At 33.4% G+C, this 23,895-nt stretch overlaps 1 pseudogene; it reads right to left on the minus strand.

Annotated features, from left to right (window-relative positions):
• Positions 1-899: 899 nt before the first annotated feature.
• Positions 900-23,895, minus strand: part of LOC126015983 (heat shock protein HSP 90-alpha-like) — a 29,861-nt pseudogene continuing 6,865 nt past the window's right edge.

The raw sequence follows: 23,895 nt of genomic DNA on the forward strand, positions 1-23,895 counted from the left end.
CAATTTGGGGCTTGTAGTTTATGGAATAAAGTTTTGTTTTGTTTTACTCCAATTGTGTGGTCTTATCCTTCTACTCCATACCCTAATAATTTGAACTGAAGTTTCAGTCAATCACTCCTATAATCTTATACTGACCACTTCTGGTCAATGCTAGCAATTAATTTGTGTTTCTTCCCTTAAAGAAGTATAAACTGAAATAAATTTTGTCTTTGCTAAAAAAATAATCCAAAAAGAAAAAATCCTAAAAAACAAAAACATCATACTGTATGTATCCTTTTCTCACTATAGAAATCTTTTATTTCATGGGGACTTTCTCAGAAACTTATTTTTCCAATTAATTCCTTTGTGCTGTTGCCTCTTGAAGCAGGACAGTGGAGCTGCTTTTGAACAGACTTAGCATATGCCAGGGGAGGTGGCTTTGTGCTTGGGAAACAAGCTTTATGGCTGTGCCAGCACATTAACACTCATTTCTCGAGGCCTGGGACATGCACAATAGTCACAATAGTGACAGGTGCCAAAGATCTAAGGTTGGTCAGAGAAGAATATCCTTAACATCAAGGTGCAAATTTCCACACTTCAGTCGCAAAGTGTTTGGTCAGCTAAGGAATCTGTTCGGTGGCTCATTTCTTTAGACCACAAAGAAACACTAGGTCATGCACATCTGACAACATTCTGGGAAAAGAAGCCAACTCAAAACTCACTAGGTCTGCTCTAGCTGCTAAGAGATCACAGTAACACACTTAGAAGTCAAAAAGAATCTTATCTCCTCCCTAAGCAGTACTTAGGTCATGCCATATAGCTTTTTTAATTTTAATAAAAATAAAGTTGTCAGGAGTTGGGGAGGGTGTGGAGACTGAGCTGGGACTGTTTGTGTATAGGGGCTATCCCAGTTGTGGGGCTCAGTCCCCTAAGCCCACCTCCTCCATGCTGGAGGTGTCGTTGTCTTCCTCGACTGGGGACATCTCCTCAGTGACAGTGGCAGTAGTGCTGTCATCAGCCGCGGGGTTGTCCTTGTAAATACCGAGTCACAGCTTGATCATCCTGTATCCTGTTGGCATCGGTATGGGGCTCCTCCAGGCTGAAGCCCAATGATAGCAACGTCTCCTAGAGCAGAATCACAAGGTTCTTACAGCCTTGTCATTCTGCTCAGCCTCGACCTTCTGCCGCAGGGTCTTGATGATCGAGTGGTCCAGTTCATTTCCAGGGGCTTCTTGGCCACCAATGTAGCCCATAGTCCAGTTGTCCCTCAGTGCTTACACCTTCATGATTCTCTCTTTGTTGGCTGTCCAGCCTTATATGCTCATGATGATGCATCAGGGGGTCATCACCAGCCAGTTGGAGATAGTCACCTTTTCCATTTTCTTCTCCAAAATGGCTTTCCTTATTTTGCAGAAATTTTCAAACTTTGTCTTTTTCTCCTCCTGTTTCTTTTTCTCCGCGTTATGTTGTGGCAGCTCCAAGCCCTTTTTGGTGAGGGTCAGCAGCGTCTTGCCCTCAAACTCTTTCAGCTGTTGTATGCAGTATTCGTTGTTGGGCTCGATCACCTGCAGGTCATGCTTCCTCAGGCACTCCATGAAAGCTGAGTTGGCCACTTGGTCCTTGTGATGTAGTAGGTGCGTTACTGCTTTTCCTTCACCAAAGTACAATAGTCCTTGAAAGAAACCATCTCTTCTCCAGAGGCAAACATGTAGTACCGCAGCAGCTCAAAACATTTCTTCCAATTTTGAGAATCTTCATGGATCCCAAGCTTAATAATTTTAGAGAACTGTTTATACAACTTCTTGTAGTTCTCCTTATCCTCTGCCAGTTCAGTGAAGTTTTCTATGCATTTTTGAACAGTTATTTTCTAATAACTTTCAAAATATTGCTTTGTTGCAGCATCTCACTGGAAATATTTAAAGGGAGATCCTCAGAATCCACAACACCTCTAATGAAATTCAGATATTCTGGGATCATCTCCTCACAGTTATCCATAATGAAGGCACTGTGGACATATAACTTTATGTTATTTTTAAAAAATAATATCCTTATTTAAGCACCATGATTACAAGCATGATTGTAGTTGGGTTCCAGACATTACAGAACATCCCCATCTCCAATTAGACTTTCCCACAACCAATGTACCCCATCTCCCTCCTCTTTCTGTTTTCCAAAAGGTCAAAGGATGCAGATCTTGGGATAAAGAAAAGAGCTCAGAATTCCAGCTGTCTTTCAATCAAGAACTGCTTCACTGCCAGTGGTCCTCCCAGTCATTGTTCAAGATCTTGAAGAATTCTCAATATTCCTCATTAGTTATATCATCTGATTTCTGGTCCAAATAGGCTTTGTCTTGTTCAGTTCCTCATGGTCAATGTTCTTCTCTTTGATCTTCTTCTCTTCCCCTTCCTTCATTTCTTCCTCCTCTTCATTGGAACAAACAAATTTATACTAGATGGGATCTTGAAAGATTTGTATGATTTTTAATAAAACCAATTATACATCTAAGTTATGAAATGCATTTAATTTTAACATGCTGTACTATTTAGAATATACATGTTTTGTATATATCTTTTATAGTTTGTGTGGATTTATATAGCTAAAATTACACTTGGATTCATTTCTCTATAAATATTTCTAATTTTACATACATATTTTGATAATTGTTAAATATAGTGTTTTTCTTTTTTCTTTTTCTTTTTTTTTGGTTTTTGGGCCACACCCGGTAACGCTCAGGGGTTACTCCTGGCTATGTGCTCAGAAGTTGCTCCTGGATTAGGGGACCATATGGGACACCGGGGGATCGAACTGCGGTCCATCCAAGGCTAGCGCAGGCAAGGTAGGCACCTTACCTTTAGCGCCACTGCCCGGCCCCTATGTGTGTTTTTCTTCATTTATGGGAAAACACATTTTTGGCAGTGATTCATTTATTAACTTATTTAAAGTTCTTGCTTTTATTTTTACTAAATTTTATATTTATTTTTTACTAAACTTTTTAAATTTTATTTTATATATTAATTTATTTATTATAATTTATTATTATATATATTTATTTTTTGTTTATATTTTTCCTAAACTTTATTCCTAATATTTTTTTTTTTTGGTTTTTGGGCCACACTGGCGGTGCTCAGGGGTTACTCCTGGCTTTCTGCTCAGAAATAGCTCCTGGCAGGCACGGAGGACCATATGGGACACCGGGATTCGAACCAACCACCTTTGGTCCTGGATCGGCTGCTTGCAAGGCAAACGCCGCTGTGCTATCTCTCCGGGCCCTATTCCTAATATTTTTACAAGAAAATATAATACTAAAATATTAGTGAAAGAGGAATCCTCAGTTTGCTCTTGTCAGTTTCAGTGTACACTCACGTTTTTGACTGACCCTATCAGACATCATTAAACAGTCCTGTCATCATTCAAAACCATAGTATTTAGCAACAGTTAAAGATCATTAGGAGACTAAGTTAATAGGCAATGCCTAAGGCAAATGGCTAAAGGCAAAAGACTCAGAACCATCAGAGGACTCTATAAGATCCATGCATTCTTATCAGTTGACAAAGATTGCAAAGAGCCTTTAAAAATCCTACACAAAGACTCAATTCTACTATAAACAACACACACACACACACACACAAACACACACACATGCAGTACATAACTTATTCTTATGATAAATTCTTCCCTGCATGGAGATTTCTTCTCATTTTTTCTCTACCTCCCTATAAATTTTTCTTTCTTACCTAAGTCTGAGTACCTAGGAATCATAGACTATGACAGAAACCTACCATTACCATTCTGGTATCATTAGCAGTAAATTAAAAGGCAAAGTGTGTTGAATTGGGCATTGAAGAGTTTCCCTTTGAGGAACATATTTCTGAGTGCATACTGAGGTAACCCCTGAGTCTCACCGTGAGTGACCCCAAAACGAAACAAAACAAAATAAACCTAGGATGTGTCCAAAGAAGTGGTAAAATTTGTTTTTTTTTTGGGGGGGGGAGCCACACCCAGTGACACTCAGGGGTTTCTCCTGACTATGTGCTCAGAAATCGCTCTTGTCTTGGGGGACCATATGGGTCGCGTGCGGATTGAACTTTGATCCATCCTGGGTCAGCCATGTGCAAGGCAAATGCCCTACAACTACAACATTGCTCAGGCCCCAATTTAGGTTCTTTTGTTATGAAGAGAAAAAGAAGATGATATGGTTAGTAAAAGTTGATGTTTAGTGTTAAAAAGCTGAAATGTTTCTTGGTTATAACTAATTTGTTATAAACTAAATAAATGTTTATTATTTATTCATTCATTTATTATTATTTATTATATTTAGTGGAATTGATTGATTTTATTCTCTGGCGAAGAATATAATAATCACTTCTCATGACTAAAATAAATTTTTAAGATATTGTTTGTTTGATGGGTTCATTAAACAATTACTTTGGTTCAGTTCCAAGTTCAATTTCTTGTTCAAGGTTCTTTGACCAAATTCCAAGGACACACATAGTATATGATTTTTGTAGTGGTTTCTTGCACCTTGTAATTAATGACTCCACAAATATAAACTTTTCACGGAAGTATTTTACATTTCTAGGGATTTCTATTTCTGTCAGATCATTGTCAGGTTTCCTGTGTGATGGTGTTATTCATGATAAGAAAATATTCTGTCTTTATCCTATTTCTGTCACAGAGTTTTTAAACTCTTGTAATTGTCTAAATGATAATCTCTGTAGGAGTTTCTTTTGTAAAAATGTTTGATCTCTGATCTGCAAGATCAAATTTTGTTTCTGAAATAGCTCTAGAGTTGTAAAGGTGAGGGGAGTGTTATTTTATTCATAGCAAGATTCATTACGATCACACAAGAGTTTATATGTTAATAAGGTGGCTTTTGCAGCCCTAAGATAACCACAGTATAGCAACTTTTTGTCAAGGGTAAAAATCCAGCAGCAATAGGATTGTTTACAGGGTTGGACCTTTCAATGTGACCCCCATGACCTCTGAAGAGGCAAGAGATGTCTCTGATTCAATTAACTTCCAAGGACCAATTATTTCTTCAAGTATTTCTAAAGAATTGCACCTCCATTAAAAATAATTCCTATAATGGAATAGCATTGTAAAACATCCTGATTGGTAATTGCTCTACTTCTTGTTATTGATCATTGATACTGAAAAGCAAAACAGAAAAATTGACTGAGATATTTCAGGCATATACCTGCAATGACTTCCTGAACAGAGTAAATTAAGTTACTTGAGTAGTTATTTAAAAATTTTATCACTTATTGGGGCCGGGCGGTGGCGCTGGAGGTAAGGTGCCTGCCTTACCTGTGCTAGCCTAGGAGACGGACCGCGGTTCGATCCCCCGGCGTCCCATATGGTCCCCCAAGCCAGGAGCGACTTCTGAGCGCATAGCCAGGAGTAACCCCTGAGCGTCACTGGGTGTGGCCCAAAAACCAAAAAAAAAAAAAAAAAAAAATTATCACTTATTTAAAAAGACAATGAACAGGAAAAACAGATTAAAAACAAGATTACGTTCCAAGTCCCAACTAAATTAAAATTAACACATGGTTTGATAATATACTTCTAGATTTAGTATAAATGTAGGAGACAAAGTAAACAAAATTGACATACTATATTTTTAGTACCATAAGACACACTTTTTCTACCCAAAAGTGCGTCATAAGGAGTGAATGCTGCCTGGAGTTGAAGCCTAAGTTCAGGGGAGAGTATCTAAAAACTATTGTGCGTCTTATGATCAGGAGTGTCTTATAGAGAGAAAAATACAGTACTTACATTTCTATGCATGTGGTCCAAAATTTTTCCTTAGGTTTTAGCAGAAATTGCCAAAGGAAGGAAAGTGGTCCTTCACTTCCTGTTAAAGGGAACCCTTCAGATTCAGGATTGGCCTGTTCATGTGCCAATCTCTAGAGTTTTGCCAAAAGGATTATGGTCTAAATTTCCTTTACTACCAATTTAATTATATGCTTATATTTTATGTGAACTCTCAATAAAATTATATTGTGATTATAAGTGATTGGCTTGAGTTATAAATTAAATTAAAGCTCTACTACCTACAATCATTTTTATTGAGATTGGACATTCACTGGGAATATTTTTTTGAGATTTGACTCTTTATGACAGATAAGAGCACACCCAGAGAGCTAGAGTTAGCAACCACAAATTTCAAAGAGCAAAAAGCTCTGCGCATTAGGAGCCATAGAGAATGTATAGTGGTCTTGCATGCATCCCACTTGGGGTCAATCCTTGACACTCCATATAGTGCCTTAAACCCTGCCAAGAGTGATTTCTAGCACAGAGCCAGGAGTAACTCCTGAACATAGCTAAATGTGTCTCTAAAATGCCACAAAATGTTCTGTGCTCAGGTCCTTTGTAACCCATAATTTACAAATCTCTTGTTTTGTTTTTTTTTTTGATGCCTTTTAAAATAAATTGAGAACAATAATTAAAGTGTTTTTTTGATTTAAGAGAGAATTTGTAGAAAATGACCCAACCTCAATAAATTGCTGATGTACTAAACCTTTTACTCAAGGAATCTTATAACTTCAAAAAGTTAATGTCAGAACTGAAAAGAAAGGGACCAGAGTAGTGGCACAAGCAGTAAGGCGTCTGTCTCGCCCACGCTAGCCTAGAACTGAGCATAGTTCAATCCCCAGGCATCCCATGTGGTCTCCCAAGCCAGGAATGATTTCTGAGTGCATAGTCAGGAGTAACCCCTGAGTGTCAGTGGGTGTGGCTCCCCACAAAAACAAAACTCATAAAATATTTCAATGCAATTTATTATATATTATACTTATTATTTTACATGTATAATATATTATATTTATTATATTATATCATATGATGTTATATATTTTGTTATATGAATATACTAATCCTATATTATCTTGTATCTTACATACTCCACATTATATGTTACTTTTATTTTATTTTATTTTATTTCTGGACACTTGGAGGTTTCCTTTATTTGAAACACACTCAATTTTCAAAGCTGTGTATGAGAGATCAGACTTCAGCAATGATGTTATAGTAAAAGGTATATTTTTAACAGAATTTCAAGTTGTTTTTAATTTTTATTTAATAGACACGTGTTCTATATATTTTTTAATTGAAACCAATGGGAATTACAAGTCTTTCACTATTGTATATCAAATATATAGTGACAGTGAGTTAGGGTCATTCCCACCACTAGTATTGACCTCCCTCTACCATAATTCCCAGCATGCATACCAAACCTTCACCCTTAGCCCTCTAAACTGTTAGTGTAACAGGTCCATTTTGTGTTCAATAATTTTGAATTTAATATTATTCTGTAACATTCAAATATGAATTTGGAAAAAATATTATTTACCCTCTTTTGATCCTCCATATTTCTAATATATTTAATCTTATCTCCCCAAAACTTTTCTATTGTGCTTCTTTATTTAACACAATACTTTAATTTTTTTTTTAATTTTTTGGCCACACCCAGTGATGCTCAGGGGTTACTCCTGGCTCTGTTCTCAGAAATTAATCCTTGTTTGGGGGACCTTATGTGACTCTAGGGGACCAAACCGGGGTCCATCCTGGGTCAGCTGCATTCAAGGCAAATGCCCTACAACTATGGCCCCACACAATACTTTCTTAAAACTGAATATAATGAAACCTTTATGGTAAAGGAAATATTCAATTAGATTGGATTAGGCATTACCATCTTTCTCTATAAAAACAAAATATACCAGGAAACTAATTTTTTATGCCTCTGTACTTCCTTCTAGCCCTACTTTAAACTATTTTGTTTTTCCAACTCTTCACATAAACAAAAACTGGCCCCAGTTGCCCATAAGTTGCACTCATTTTTATTTTTTAACAATTCCTTTATATATACATAATGGTTACAACATGTTCATGTTCATGTTTCAGTCATAAAATGTACACACCCCTTTACAGTGCAACACTCCTGCTACCATACCCCTCCCCATTTCCAAGTCCATCCATCCTCTGCTTATCTTAGAGACAGGCATTGTATTTATCTCTCTATTGTTGTCATGGTAGCTGTTAGTATAGTTATTTCTTTAACTGTATTTACCATTCTGAGTGATAAGCTTTATATCATTCAGACCTCATCTCTATTGTTTCTGAGTATTATTATTATACTGTCTTTTATTTTTATAAAATTCCACATATGAGTGAGACTATTCTGTGCTTATCTCCCTCTGACTTATTTCACTCAACATAATAGACTCCCAAGTTCATCCATGTATAAGAAAATACCATGACTTCATTTTTTTCTAATAGCTGCATAGTATTCTATTGTATAGATGTATCACAGTTTTTCAGCCACTCACCTGTTGGTGGGTATCTGGGTTGTTTCCAGATTCTGGCTACTGTAAATAGTGCTTCTATCAACATGTGAGTACAGAGGGCTTTATTGTATTGTGTTTTTGAGTACAAGAATACTATTTTTTAACATAGATTTTATTCAAGAATAGGAATCTTTTGAGTTCTTAAAAGTCATTTCTTAGGGTGAAAGTATTAAACCAGGTCACAAAAATGTTAGACAAGAATAACTATTATACATCTTCAAATATAAGTGTTGACCTTAGTTTACCCTATACCTCAAAGCCTAACTTACTTTCTTTACATCAGGAGATAAGATAATATGTGATTTGGTGAACCAGACCAGAAATAGATTTTACTTTTGGTTCTGGTCCCTGATAATCTGTAACACTTTTCTTCATTGTTTCTTACACAAAACTTTTCTAGTGCCTATATGGCATAGATTGGTGCTTTGAGGACAGGGGTCTGTCATCTTCCAACCTGCCAGTTAGGCGCCAACAAATGTCTCTAAGGGAGTCTCACTTGATTTGCCCTCTAGAGGTAAGAAAAACCACACTTCCTGGTTACTTGTTCAAACTATGTAGTCCCTAAGTTACTAATATCAGTGACTGGTTGAATCCATGAATGCAGAATGGATAAAGATCTCAGAATTAGAAAAAGCTGCTTATAGGTGAACCTGAGTAGCTCAAATCTATGTTGCTCAAGATCAACTGTCTGTACTGTCAAATTCCTCACATGCATGGAATAATATCTCACCAAGAGAAAGAGTTTTATGTCTATAAACATATTGTTTGGTGCTTTCTCCCTAAAATTTCTCTGGTAATATTTCAATCATTTCCAAGTGGTATCGGAATTTATAATTCTATAAAAATATTAAAATTGAATTGATGGTTTTTGAGGCTAAAATTAAAACAAAAAAAATGAATATATACTCAATACATCTCTGAGAATCTATACAAAATTGCTAACATTGAATTGAACATAGTATCAGGGAGAAGAAAATACTTTTAATATATTTCTCTGGTTCTGTAGTTTTTAAAGTAATCAATTTAAGATCAAACCAGTTAATAAAAAAAAGTCAAATTTAGTCACATATGTATGAGGATTTTCAAAGAAATAGAAATATATCTTTCAGTGGGCAAAATGAAACATATATTCAAAGCTATTTAATCAATTCCTTTGGTTATCATGTGACATCATTACATCTAATGTTTTTATGGAGTGAAATTAATCACATACTTCAAAGACACAGTATATTTATATAGAGGTAAATTAATTCAGTAAATTCATCAAGTTAATATAGAAATAAGTAACTATATTTTTAGGAAATAAAATATAATTTTAATGCAATACTTGAGATACCTGTGGCCAACTCCTGTTAGATTTCTCTTTCCAAATGTATTCCTCCTAGTACAGTCTGGCAAAAACATCTGAGCACAGACCTAGTAATAAGCTACAAGTATTGCCAGGCAGACCAAACCTCAAACCACCTTTCCCTAATAGTGATAGCCTGTAGGCTAGATATTGGCATTTTGACATTACATAGAGATGTTAATTGCTATAATGGAATAATGTTTAAATAAATATAGAATATCTTGAAACATACACATATCTTTAAAAATAAAAAAGTTTTCCTTTATGTCTTCTTGAAATAAAGATGAGTTACTTATTACATAAATATATAACAAGTAAATCAAGAAAAACATATTGAAAATAAAGCATATTTAGGTATAAATATCGTATTTTATTTTCCCATTACTATAAATTAGTAAATCGTTATCATCATCTGTAGTTGTTTGTTTATATATAAACAAAGAAAAATATGTCAGTCTGGCAGGTTACCATTAAGGTAACTTTGATAAATTTCTGAAGTTTTCCAACTATGTATTAGAATTATGTATCAATTATGTATCAATGTACAAGATTATCTAAGTTTAATCATATATTTAAAAGTGAGAATAGTTGTTTCTGAGAAATACATAAACATATCTAAGAAAAATATTTAACTTGCAGGATCTGGTCAATTATTTTAATTTTTACATATTTTCTGGTTTATTCACCAAATATTAGTCTTTCAATCTTGCTGAGATGAAATAATTTTGTCCAATCTTTTATGACATATTAGGTCATGCAAGGAAAAAGAACCCTATAAAACAATAAGACATGCAAGTGAAATTCTGATGAACAGCTTCTATATTGCTTTCCTTCATTGATGTTATTCGGGTAATTTTGTCCCTGTGCTTAAGATGGTTAATCTGGCACTTACTATGATAACAGCATATGTGAATAAAAGAATAAATTACGAAGTGCATGTTTCCTATTGATGTAAGCATTTGTTCTCTATCAGGAATGTGCCTGGTAACAGCAGTCAAAGAATGCTCTTTACCTTCCAAATTGAACATTGCATACGGCCTGACTTTAGATATAATTACCTCACATAATTGTTTCTGTCAAGAATAAATGAATCCTTAAAAGAACAATGCAATCTTTACAAGTAGAGTATCTTAATATATATTTATACATACATGCATATGTATACATACATATATATTTTGCTGGGCCTTTTACTGTTACTATTTTCTGAGTTGATATAAAAAACTAAGATTCTTAAAAAAAAAGGATATCAGGCATCAAAAACAAATATCTAAACTCCTGAGAAATTCATGAGCATTTTTTAAAATTACTCTCCCTGCTCAATGAAAGCATAGTGAAAGCAGTTTTTGCAAATAAATTGTTCAATTCATGAAAAAGTATGTACATGAGAGAAGTATTGAATAAAATGTAGAATCAGCACTTATATTTTTCATACTTTATTACCTTTAATGTGTATTTGATATTGATAAAAATAAGTGATACCTTTTTAATATTTTGCTTTTAACTTTAGAATTTCTAATTTACAAAATATGTTTATCATCATTCCCTCACATTTAAGCATACTGAATGGGAAAGGCCACAGTTATTTATATACACACATATAATAGATATTTATTGCAACTGTATAACCCAGGGGTGCTTGATACTTTACTGCTAGTAATATAAATTCATAAATAATGAACAATTCACCAGGATTTATGAAATTTTTTGTTTGTTTTTAGTTTTGGGGCCACACCTGGTGGTGCTCAGGATTACTCTTGGCTCTGAACTCAGAATCACTTCTAGCGAGCTTAGAGGACTATATGGAATGCCAGTGATCAAACCAGCCTGAAATTTTCTTAATTCTTTTCATTCAATTTTAGATTTTTTATTTTTCAAAAATTGGAGCCACTCCTGGCAGTGCATGTTTGCTAATCCTATCTTCATTCTCAGTAGTGTTAGTGGGGACCATGTGGTGCCAGGGATTCAAAAATAGTACTTAGCCTTAGAAACTATATATTTGACCCTCTTATGAACAAGATTAAAACAAAAAAGAGATTAATTAGATAAGGGGTTAATATCTAAGATATACAAGGTACTGACAGACACTGAACAAGAAAATAAAAATCTAACCCTACCAAAAAATGGGAAGAAAAAATGAACAATTTATTAAAAAAGAAATACAAATGGCCAAAAGACACATGAAAAAATCCTGACTTTCAGTTAAAAAAAAAAAAAAAAAAAACAAGAAAGAGACCAAAGATTTTAGATTTCCAGTGCAAGGTATTTATATGCCATAAATTAAATATATAAATATATTAAATATATAAATATATATTTTATTTAATGTATTGTTACATCTGAACAGTAGAGAATAAAATATAAAATGTAATTTACATTGAATAAAAATTACGTAATTTTGGTCCAGAGAGATAATTTAAGCGGTAAGGTGTCTGACTTGCATGAGCTATCCTAGGAATGACTGTGGTTCAATCCCCCCGCATCTCATATGGTCCCCCAAGCCAGGAGAGATTTCTGAGCTCATAGCCAGGAGTAACCCCAGAGCGTGACTGGGTGTGCCCTCCCTCCCCACTCAATACATAATTTATAAAACATTTTATCTTCATTTTTTTGTTTTGTTTTGTATTTTCTTTTGGGCCACACCCAGCTCTGCCTGAAACTTACTCTTAACTTTGTGTTAAGAGTTTTTGGAACATATATAGATCTGTTGAACATACACTAGTCAGCTGCATGGAGGGCAAACACCTTAGCCACTGCATTATTGCTTAGGTCCCTGGATTTATTTTGATCAAATCATGAACACATTAAAAAGAAAAATTCAGTAGAAATTTTGAACACATGATATTTCTGTATGTGATAGAAAATAAACATTGAAATAAGTAAGGTAAATTTAGCTATGTGTTATAGAACAAATAACAAACAAAATAACCATGAATATAAGCACAACAATGGAATCCTAAACTGTTTCTTAGAAGTTATCAATACTTTTCTAGAAAAATGTCTTTGAATTGACATGGAAGGACAATCAGGAGTTAATTTAGGCAAAATGGAGAGAGGATCTCATTTTAATGAGTAGCAAGAAGTCATTCATTGACCCAGAAAGCAGGAGGAATAATGAGTATAGAGAAAAGATGTAAAGAAAATAAGGAAAAAATAGAAAAGGTTTTGTAGGAGAGATAATGCAAATATATTTTGACAAAACATATAGCTTACAGCTTTTTTATATAGTTTCTCCTTTTTTGAAAGAAGATAAAACTATATATTTTACAAATGAAAACAACAATTTAATTTTGAAATGCAATTGTGAAGTGAGTGATCATGTGTAAAAGTGAGTATAATAAACAGTAGATTACATGAGAGATTACTAATAATAGATTACATAATAGTAGCTAAGGGTTATTGTCATCATTAAGGGTAAAGATAACATGATCTTGGACAACACAATATAGAGTGATTGTAAAGAAAATTAAGACCTGTTAATAGATTAGACACAAAAAATATCTAATAGAAATATGAACAAAAGATCAATTCTGAGATAGTGATTTGTGCCACTAACAATCTAGCTTAGACACAGAGCTTTATCAGGTTTGAGTAAGGAGCATGATGATTTATTCAGATGCAATGAAGTCAAGACTACATATAGGGGCTGGAGAGATTGCATGGAGGTAGGGCGTTTGCCTTGCAGAAGGCAAGAAGGACAGTGGTTCGAATCCTGGCGTTCCATGTAGTCCCACAAGCCTACCGGGAGCAATTTCTAAGCACAGAGCCAGGAGTAACCTCTGAGTACTGCTTGGAAAAACAAAACAAAACAAAAACAAACAAACAAAAATAAAACTGTATACATATATATATATATACAATAATATATGTTACTTATATTTTATATATATAATTTTGAAAGAAGGGAAAAAGACCACAAATGGCCCCCCAAACTTTCTCTAGGAGCATTCCATGAACTCAAAGGTAGGGTTAAATTATGAAAAAATGCCAGACATGAGCATCGAAAAGACCACAATAACAAACAATAACAAAATTTGGATAGATATAGTCTGACCCTCAGAGAAGAATTTTTGAGAAGGAATATAATTTGAATTGTTTGATATATAAACTATATTTTAAAAAATATATACATGGATAAAAAATTTCAACTGCGGTGGGACAGTTGGTGTGCACACTAATTTAGGATAGACCGTGGTTCGATCCCATGGTGTCTCATATGGGTCCCCAAGCCAGGAGCTATTTCTGAGCACATAGCCAGGAGTAACCCTTGAGTGTCACCAGGTGTGGTTAAATAAAAAATTCAACTTAGAATGGAAGACTTCAAAAGTTGTCATCTTATGCCATATAAAGATTAATTCCTTTCTTTGGAATCAGAAGATAAATAGCCCTTGAAAGGAAAGGCTCTGGTCAGAGAAATTGGGTAATAGTTGTGTGCTTGAGTAGTATGCTTGCATGGGACCAACTTGGGTTTGATTCCTCCTCACACAGCCTAGTAAACTATCCCTATTCCTGTGATTGGAGTAAACGCTAACCATAGAGTTAAGAGAAATCTCTGAGAATGCTGGGTATACAACCAAAATTTAAACAAATAAATGTAAAGTTCAAATAATGACCTTGAGCATATGGTTGAAAATTTAATAATTAGCAGTTGTAATCTAGATCAATTCAACATTAAGAAATGTAATAACCATAATAGTATATGCCTTGGAGTTGACTTTCTTAGTTTTCTCATCCCAATATCTAAGAAAAATCCCCATCTTTACTTCATGTTCATAAGAATCTGAGCTGAAGATCTCTTACAGGCTGATTCTGACTAGTTTCTTTTTTTTTCACTAACACTAGCTACTGTAATTGCCTTGTAATATTTACAGTGCCCATCTTTAGCTTTCATTCATCCTGAATAATAAAAAACAAGTAGTTGTTTACCAACATGTCTCTGACTATCAATATTCTCATCAAAAATATTGTAGCTGAAGTGATAGTACAGTGGGTAGGACGTATGCCTTGCACATGGCCAACGCAGGTGCAATATTGGGCATCCCATATGGTCATTAAGCTGCCAAGAGTGATTCTTGAGCAGAGAGCCAGGTATGACCCATGAGCACTGCCATGAGCACAACACACAACAAACAATGTACATATATTATATAGTATAGTATACTACATTTATTATATACTATTTATTACATAAGCAGTGATAAACCAAGAATCCTCAAACAATCCAAAGTGTATGCTCAGTTGCATTTTTGATATTTTCATCTGATAAAGAGGTAAATTCTCACTCGCAAGTTTTTTTCACTTATTTTTCTTTCTTTGTTGTCTTACCTAACTGCATCCTTTTCCCAAACAATTCTCTTCATGTGCTCAAACTGGAAAGTTGAAAGTTACCTCAAATTTATTTACTTACGATCCAAGTCTAAGTCTCCATCTTGTTCTATAAAGTCAGTGCTCCCATGTTATTCCTATCCATACACTTTGTCTTGATACCTTCGTTTTCAAAACACATCTTAGGCAATTTGTCAAGAATTTCCTGGCAGATTTGTTTCTTTCACAAATATTCTTTTACCATCTACCTTTCTTAATGTAATTAAAATAATATGCCTGAAACATTAAATATCCTATACATTACTTTGTGGTTATCCTTGATTAATATTCTATGTTCTAGTTCTTGAATAACTGTACACCTTCTATTTCAATGTTAATCTTACTTTCAGTCTCAGTGGCATGAATAAAGCTTCTGTAACTATGTAAACATATATGTTTCTGATTTTTTGACAACAATATAGACTTCTTTTTAAATTACTCCTACATTGTTATATCTCCAATAAGTCAACTTAACCTAACTTATGCATCCCCATCTCAGATAAGATACAACTAAATATATCATCAGAATCAATTTTATTATTTGTCATGCCAAGTTCTTACTTGCAAAGGCCCCACATCCACCCTTACTAATTTTTTTATTTGTCAACTCTGAATAACTATTTATTGGAAAATATCAAAATTTCATACTCTGTTTTCAGTAAGTTCATGAATAAATATTGATTATTTTTCTTTTTAAAATGAGTGAGAGGGACCATAAATATATAAGAAAAAGTGTGGACTGAATATCTTCCATTTTCAAGGCCCTCAGTTCAACTCCAGGCATCTTATAGACACCTGAGCACTAGTGGTTAAAACTCCAAGTATCAATAGGATTTTCCCTCAGACGTTCTAAGTCTATTTGGAAACCCTTGAGAATACATTGTTTTCTATGACAAAATTTTCTCATGCTATTAGTTTTCTTCCTTTTTGTACTAAGGTATAAGCCTTCAACTAGAAAATTTGCAAAAATGGCAAACATGGGATTGGAGCAATAGTACAGCAGTTATGCAAGACATCTTGCATATGGCCAGATGGGGTTTGATTACCCTGAAATCCCTATGGTCCCCCATGCCTGCCAGGAGTAACTTTTGAGTGCAAATTTACGAGTAAACCCTGAGTGCTGCTGGCTGTGCCCCCCCCCCAAAAAAAACAATAAAATATAAAAAAGGTAAACAATATACCTGCCATAGATTACATGCTTTACTTCTGCCACATTATTAATCCTTTATCTCTTTATATGTAGACTACAAACTATAAGTTTATGTGCTTTTTATAAATTTTTATATTTTCATTGCACAATACAGAATAGTAAATAAATGATATGAAACATCATTATTATTATTACTATATTATAATATTTTTACAAGGTGTAACAAGCATTGCTTTCTGGATTTTATGTTCGTTTTATTTCTGGATCATACCCATGAGACTCCATGTTTTCTCCTGGCTCTGCACTTGGGAATCATTCTTGGAAAGCTAGTGAGATCAATTTGATTTCCTGTGCTAGAAGCCCAGGTAGGCCTCTTGCAAGGCGACCACCTTATCTGCTGACATAAAAGCACTGTGGTCTCCTACCTTTTATCTACTTCAAAACACATGCTTGTAGATATTTTAGAAGTATTGAAATATAAAGCAAAATTGATACTTCCTAGAGTTACTGTCTTCATTTTTGTAATAAAATTCATAATTCTACAATATATAAAATAATTTAAATATTTAAGATTTGAAAAAATAAGTATTTTTCATAAAAAGATAATGTAATCATAAATCTTGCATATTTTAATTGATAATATTTTAAAAATAATGAATATGGTTTGAATGAATTTAATAAAAATTAAATTTACTATTAAATGTAAGTGTTCTATATACTTCCAGAATAGATAGGAAGATTACTATTACATATACATATTTGGGACAGTAAATTTACAGAAAAAATATGGGTTTGTGATCATAATTTTTGAATTTCTGAAACTGTAAGTAATTTATTATATATTGTTTTATCAATATAAATTATCTAAATAATGATCATATTTCCCTACTACTCTTCAGAAACAAAGAGAAAAATTGGTAAGGGATTTCCTTCATAAATTGAGGATGAATTCATACTGTTATTCCAACAAAAAAGCAATTATTTAAAACTTGAATACTTATCCTTGCTTCTGCATACTTAAGATGTTTTGCAAATATACAAACAGAAAGAAGTTCACAGAAAGAAGTTTGTTGAGGAATCAATTTTTAATAAGTTTCAATTTTTAAAACCTTAGCAAGCAAATGTATTTCTTACAAATAAAATCAACTATGAAAAATAACAGTTTCTTGAATCCACAAAGATATATATATATATATATGCATCCCTTTTTGCTTCATTTTTGGAAGAAAGACAAATGGCCTTTATGTAAGGCAAAATATAGTACCATAAGCAGACTAAACTGGCGATCTTTGTATATGACATGTTTACAACTACTTACTTGCATACTAATGTTTATTTCCAAATTTAATTAGAATGACTGACATATAGTATATAGTCTTAAAGGTAGAGGCTCCTGAATATTGTTTCTGCTAACCTCTCAGGAAGAGGTTGCCCATTTTGAATTGTCATTGTGTAAATATAGTTAGGATACAATTTTATCTAAGTATAAAATATAAATGACCCTGACTTTTAACAAATGACATCTGTAATAAGAAATTTGCTGGATTATCACAATTACCTATTGGTCTGTTTTAGAGCTAAGCTGTTAACGGGTGGTGTGTAATAAGATAATCTTAACGCTTATTTTGGAACATTTCAAAAGAAAGGAGTTAGCAATCACCTTTTCACTTTTAAAACAACAGTAGTGCTACTTGGTCTTGGAATATGATTATTTTTTGAATGCCAGGGGATGAGTTCTTCATAATTTAACATTTTAATCATTTCAAGGTGATTTGCTTTTACTGTGAGAAATCCTGTGTTGGCACTTTCCCCACATGTTTTCTAGGCATAATTGCATATTAGTTGCAATTTTCTCTGCAACATAAGCCTTAATTATGCTAAAGGAAAAAATGCTTCTTTTTAAATAAAAGGTGTTAAATACCACAGGTATCCAGTTTGAACTAATACTAAGATTGGAAACTCATTACCCCCCCCTCAAATGTCAGTTCTGATGAAGCATTTAAAAAAATTCCAAGAATCAAATTCAAAATGTCTTTACTAAGCTGTTTTATGGAAGCGTGTACCATTGGAAATGTGATGAGTCTTCATGTAAAAATGCTGATTTGAATTAGATTTAGAATGTATGTCATCCTCAATTAGCCTTTCCTTCATCAAAATGATCTCACAAACACGGAGAATGAATCTTTATTTCCTCCTTTGCACATGGGAGGTCATTTGTCAGATTTAATATACTTCTACCTATGTCTTTCTACATGCTTGGAGTTCAAGATGGATGACCAGGGAGTTCTGAAAAAAGTTCTAGCTTAAAAACTTAAATTTAATGTTATAATATGTTAGCAAAATAATTTGTATTGAGACAATTAAAATAGTGATTACTAAAATAATATTAATTAATTTCAATTTAAAAAAAGATTTCTCACTCTCAAGTTAAAATTTAATGTAAAAATAATTATATAGGTAATCCACAACATATATAATATGTTGAAAACATTTATTTAATTGTTTAGATACTTTTATAAACCAAAATTATATGAAATTACATAAATATAATCACTTATATAAGTTATCCAACATAATAAATAATTATGCTGAATATATACTATAATATAAATTTAGAGATTATTAAACCCATGGAAAGTATGATCTTATTAGACATTTGCTTTAAGATTCATATACAGAATGATTCCTCAGTCAATTCCACTATCTGTTAATTACTGCTTTTAAAAGCTCTATATACATTTATTAATATCAATTTATTAAGAAGCTATATTCTAAAGCCTTGTATTCATAGGACTAGGCCCTGGAATTGGACTATTTATTAGAATATTTAAATTCTTTAATTATATTTAAAGTCTATAGTTCTGCTTTAGAATATTTGTACCTTAACAAGCTTTTGCAACAGATATATTAGTTTCCTTAAAAAAATAATCATGTCTTTTGGGTTCTGGAATAAAGTACAGTGTTATGATGGATGTCTTGCATGAGCCTTACCTGTATTTCATTCCTGGAACCACATAGCCTAGACCTAAAGGTCTCCCAAGCATTGTTGGATTTGATTGTGGAGAATTTTAGACACGACTAATGTGGCCCTGATGGTCCCTGGCACTTGAGGGCCCAAGAACATATTCTTGAGAAGAGCTGGCCCCATTATCTAAAAATTGAGCACAGAAAACAGTTATTTAGTATATCCCCAGGAATGCCCCTCAGGATCCTACAGCAGAGCTTTGGGAACCTTCCTAAAAGAATATGTACCTTTGCAAGATCCCTTCAAAACATACTATTCAGGGCTAATAGTATTTTAAAAAGAAAGTATAAATTAGCATAATAGAAAAATATTTTCCTTTTTGGTAATAAAATGGTGACTAAATATTTTATAATATGAAAACTACGGGGCCGGGAAGGTGGCACTAGAGGTTAAGGTGTCCCTGCCTTTCAAACACGGCTAGTGTAGGACGAACCCCAGTTTGATCCCCTGGTGTCCCATATGGTCCCCCCAAGCCAGGGGCGATTTCTGAGCGCATAGCCAGGAGTGACCCCTGAGCGTCAAACGGGTGTGGCCTAAAAACCAAAAAAAAAAAAAAAAAAAAGAAAAAAAAAAAAGAAAACTACTATTTATTACCATCTAAGTAGTCATAGCTTCACTCATTACCATGTGTAACTATTCAATTTGATAGCACCAAAAATCTTTTATAAAACATTATATCAAATGGTATGAAAATTCCAATTAAGGATATTTAAATAATTTACCCTCTGTAAGTGGTTTAGAAAGAACATATACATAAAATATATCAAAAAAGAAAAAATGACTAAGTAGAAAATTAATTGCCTCAAATAATCTACAAATATTTAATGATAATTTTATGAAAGTAATTGCATTATTATGAAAACTTTTCTCAGTTGATTATATTATTCACTATATAAATGTCAAAAATATACTTTAATAATAATAAATATATCTTTATCAAAGAGGATAGCAAAAGAATGAATAGAAAGATACATATGTAAATTTTAAACTATTACTAGAATATGCTTTATAAATATAAAATAAGATTCATTGGCATGCATTTTGATACACATTAAGATTTATAATGTTGATAAATTTAAAGAATGCTTTCAATTTTATTTTTTACTTTTTGTTTGGTTTGTTTTTGGGCCACACCCTGTAACCTCAGGGCTTACTCCTGGCTATGAGCTCAGAAATTGCTCCTGGCTTGGGGACTTATATGGATACCAGGGGATCGAATACGGTCTGTACTAGGTCAGCCGTGTGCAAACCAAACACCCCTACCCACAAGCGCCCACTGTTCCAGCCCCTGCTTTCAAATTTTAAGGTGAAATCATTAGCAAAATCCAAATCTCATTCTCTAAAAAGCACAATTTTTATGTTTGGTTTGGTTTTTGGGGTCAAACATGGTGCTCTCAGGGGTTATTTCGTCTCTGCACTCAGAAATTGCTACTCGGCAGGCTCAGGGAATCATTTGGGATGCTGGGACATTTAACCCGAGCTGGTTGCATGCAAGGCAAATAATAATGCCTTATCCGCCTGTGCTATCTGTCTAGCTCCAAATGAGCAAAACCTTAATAAAATGATTGTAAAACACCAGTGTACTCAAGAAGAAAAAATTTTGATAGATTGTTATTAAATAGCTTTCCCTAAAATAAACTATGTATACTTTCATATTTAATTGTTTTTTATAGTTAAAAGTAATAAAATAAGACTTTTTTATAGTAAATGAGTTCAACATCATTCACATTTTTCCAATACGCTAAATATAAAACATACTTGATAAAAGATTGATAGGCTAAGGTGTGGAAGAATAGGAGCTAGAAAATAGTACAGCAAGATAGGGAACTTGTCTTGCAAGAAGCTAACCTTAGTTTGTTCTTAGCATCCTTCCAGATAGGTCCCTTGAGCACTGCCAGGAATAAATCTTGAGTGTAGATCCAGGAGTAACATGGAGCATCCGTGTGTGTGTGTGTGTGTGTGTGTGTGTGTGTGTGTGTGTGTGTGTGTGTGTGTGTGTGTGTGTGGACCCTACAACAAAAACAAACAAACAAAAAGAATAGACAGGACTCAGTGGAGGTTACTTTAAAGTCAAGTGTAAGAAACAAAGATTGACAGTAATTACAGTTAAGGACATATAAAAAATGAATTCTAAGTATATATAATTAAGATAAGAAACTTTTTACCTCAATGAATTGTTCATATATGAATTAAAGAGAGTTCACTATGTCCAGAGAGATTTTGAGAAAGAATGATGTAAGGAACATATGAGGGTCATTTAGTAGTGAAAACAATGGCACTTCCAACTTTCTTTTTTTTTGTTTTGTTTTGTTTTTTTGTTTTTGTTTTTGGGCCCACACCCGGCGGTGTTCAGGGGTTACTCCTGGCTGTCTGCTCAGAAATAGCTCCTGGCAGGCGACGGGGGACCATATGGGACACCGGGATTTGAACCAACCACCTTTGGTCCTGTAATAGCTGCTTGCAAGGCAAAAAACCTCTGTGCCTATCTCTCCGGGCCCCAACATCTTCCAACTTTCACTGAACATTTTATATTCCACCCCAGCCACTAGTTTCAGTATTTAGAGTAAAATATTACATTATACTATATTCGCCATATTTAAAGGAAATTAGGTATTTAAATAATTTACCTTGTAGGTGGTTTAGAAAGAATATATACATAAATATTATATATAAACAAGAACAAACGATTAAGAGAAAATTAATTGCTCCAAATAATCTAAAAAATATTTAATGATAATTTTATGAAAGTAATTGCATTATTTCAAAATTTCTCAGTTGATTATATTTATTCACTACATAAATGTTTAAAACATATATTTTATAGCCCTAATACATTTATTTTATTTGATAGAGAAAAATATCTATTGATTGTATGTCTATTAGCTTTCAGATTTACTTGTTTTTAAAAGTTTTCAATAAAAATGAAAAAGAACAAAATAAAAAACTCAAGCTTTACTCCATCATCATGTCAATTCACCTACTAATCTGCAAATAAAACTGAAGTTGATTAAATCTAAGTTTCTTTATTAAAATATACAATCAGCACCAATGGAATGATTATCAATAAAACACAGCAAAATGCTAGTGAGGCGTTAGACTCTATGACATACAATTAGGACCATTCCTCACATTCGTGAAGCAGAAAGAACTGCTTCAAAAACAATAAAAGCACATTCAATGAGATGATAAAAACTGATAGTTTCTGTTTATCTAGAATAACAGAACATTATTTTAATGAATAAACAAGTATAACCTCTGTGAAATAGCTATGGCTTGTTCAGCTCTGTTTCTTGACTTGACAATAATGAATTTTTGTAAATAATTTGCAAAGAGTAGGAGGTACTGAAAATTTATCTTCTGATAATAATGATAAGTACTTTTGGAAGCAATACATTTAGCAAAAAATATATGCTAAAGATACTTATTGTGGTCAATTCACAAATACAGTCAGAGGGTTTTGGAAGCAAACCATAGGAAATAAGTAAGAAAATATTGTCAATAAGTCCTCTTTTAAAAACAGCATTATTCTTTTTCCCTGATCTTTCCAAATATATTGGATATATATTTATATATGTATAATACACACAAGTGCATGTACAAAGTGCTCATATTTGTGAACTCATTTATACATAGGTGTGTACAACATTCAACATGCAAATTATTAGTATATATATACACTGTTAATTCTTACATTTATTCATAATAATTTTAACATTTGTTAACAAAATAATCATTCAAGGAGCAATAATAGCACAGTGGGTAGGATGTTTGCCTTGCATTGGCCATTCCAGATTTTTTGTTTATTTGTTTGTTTTTGGGCTACACCCATTTGATTGATGCTCAGGGGTTACTCCTGGCTAAGCGCTCAGAAATTGCCCCTGGCTTGGGGAGACCAGTTGGGACACTGGGGGATCAAACCGCAGTCTTTCCTTGGCTAGCGCTTGCAAGGCAGACACCTTACCTCTAGTGCCACCTCTCCGGCCCCACCAACCCAGATTTGATCCCAGGCATCCCATATGGTCCACAGAGCCTACCAGGAGTTATTTCTGAATCCAGAGCTAATAAAAACACCTGAGTGCCACTGCATATAGCCCAAAAACAAAGATTCAAACCATTAGTATATAAATATATATTGGTTGCACATTGAAGGAGGGATGTTATTATTATGACTGAAACCAAACCACAATTATGTTTATAATCACTGTGTTTAAATAAAAATATTTTAAAATATAAATATATATGTGTGTATGTGTGTGTGTGTGTGTGTGTGTGTGTGCTATATAATATATTACATGCCAGGGAACAGGATAGCAGCCATGGTGAAGAAGCCCATTTAGGGTTCTTTTGTGTGGACATAACTACTGTATACTTAAAAAATACACCTTATTTTATTCACAGAATCTTTTCTTCAACTGATGTTGCCTTCATATGTGAGTAACATGTTCACACAATTTTATATTTACTAGATTTTAGGCATTAATCAGCATTAGCATCCTTGAGTGTATGTGACGTCAAATGTCCATTCGTCATATTCCTTATGGTGCCTCAGTGATATCTTGATACTGTGTTTTGATTCTGTAGAAGGTACAAAATAAATATAACTAAAATGTGTTAAAATAAGTAACTGAACTAGGCTTTAAGTAAAATGTGCAACCTTTAAAAATAAAATGCTTATACATAATCA

The sequence above is a fragment of the Suncus etruscus genome, chromosome 8 (assembly GCF_024139225.1).
Source record: "Suncus etruscus isolate mSunEtr1 chromosome 8, mSunEtr1.pri.cur, whole genome shotgun sequence".
Taxonomy (NCBI): Eukaryota; Metazoa; Chordata; class Mammalia; order Eulipotyphla; family Soricidae; genus Suncus; species Suncus etruscus.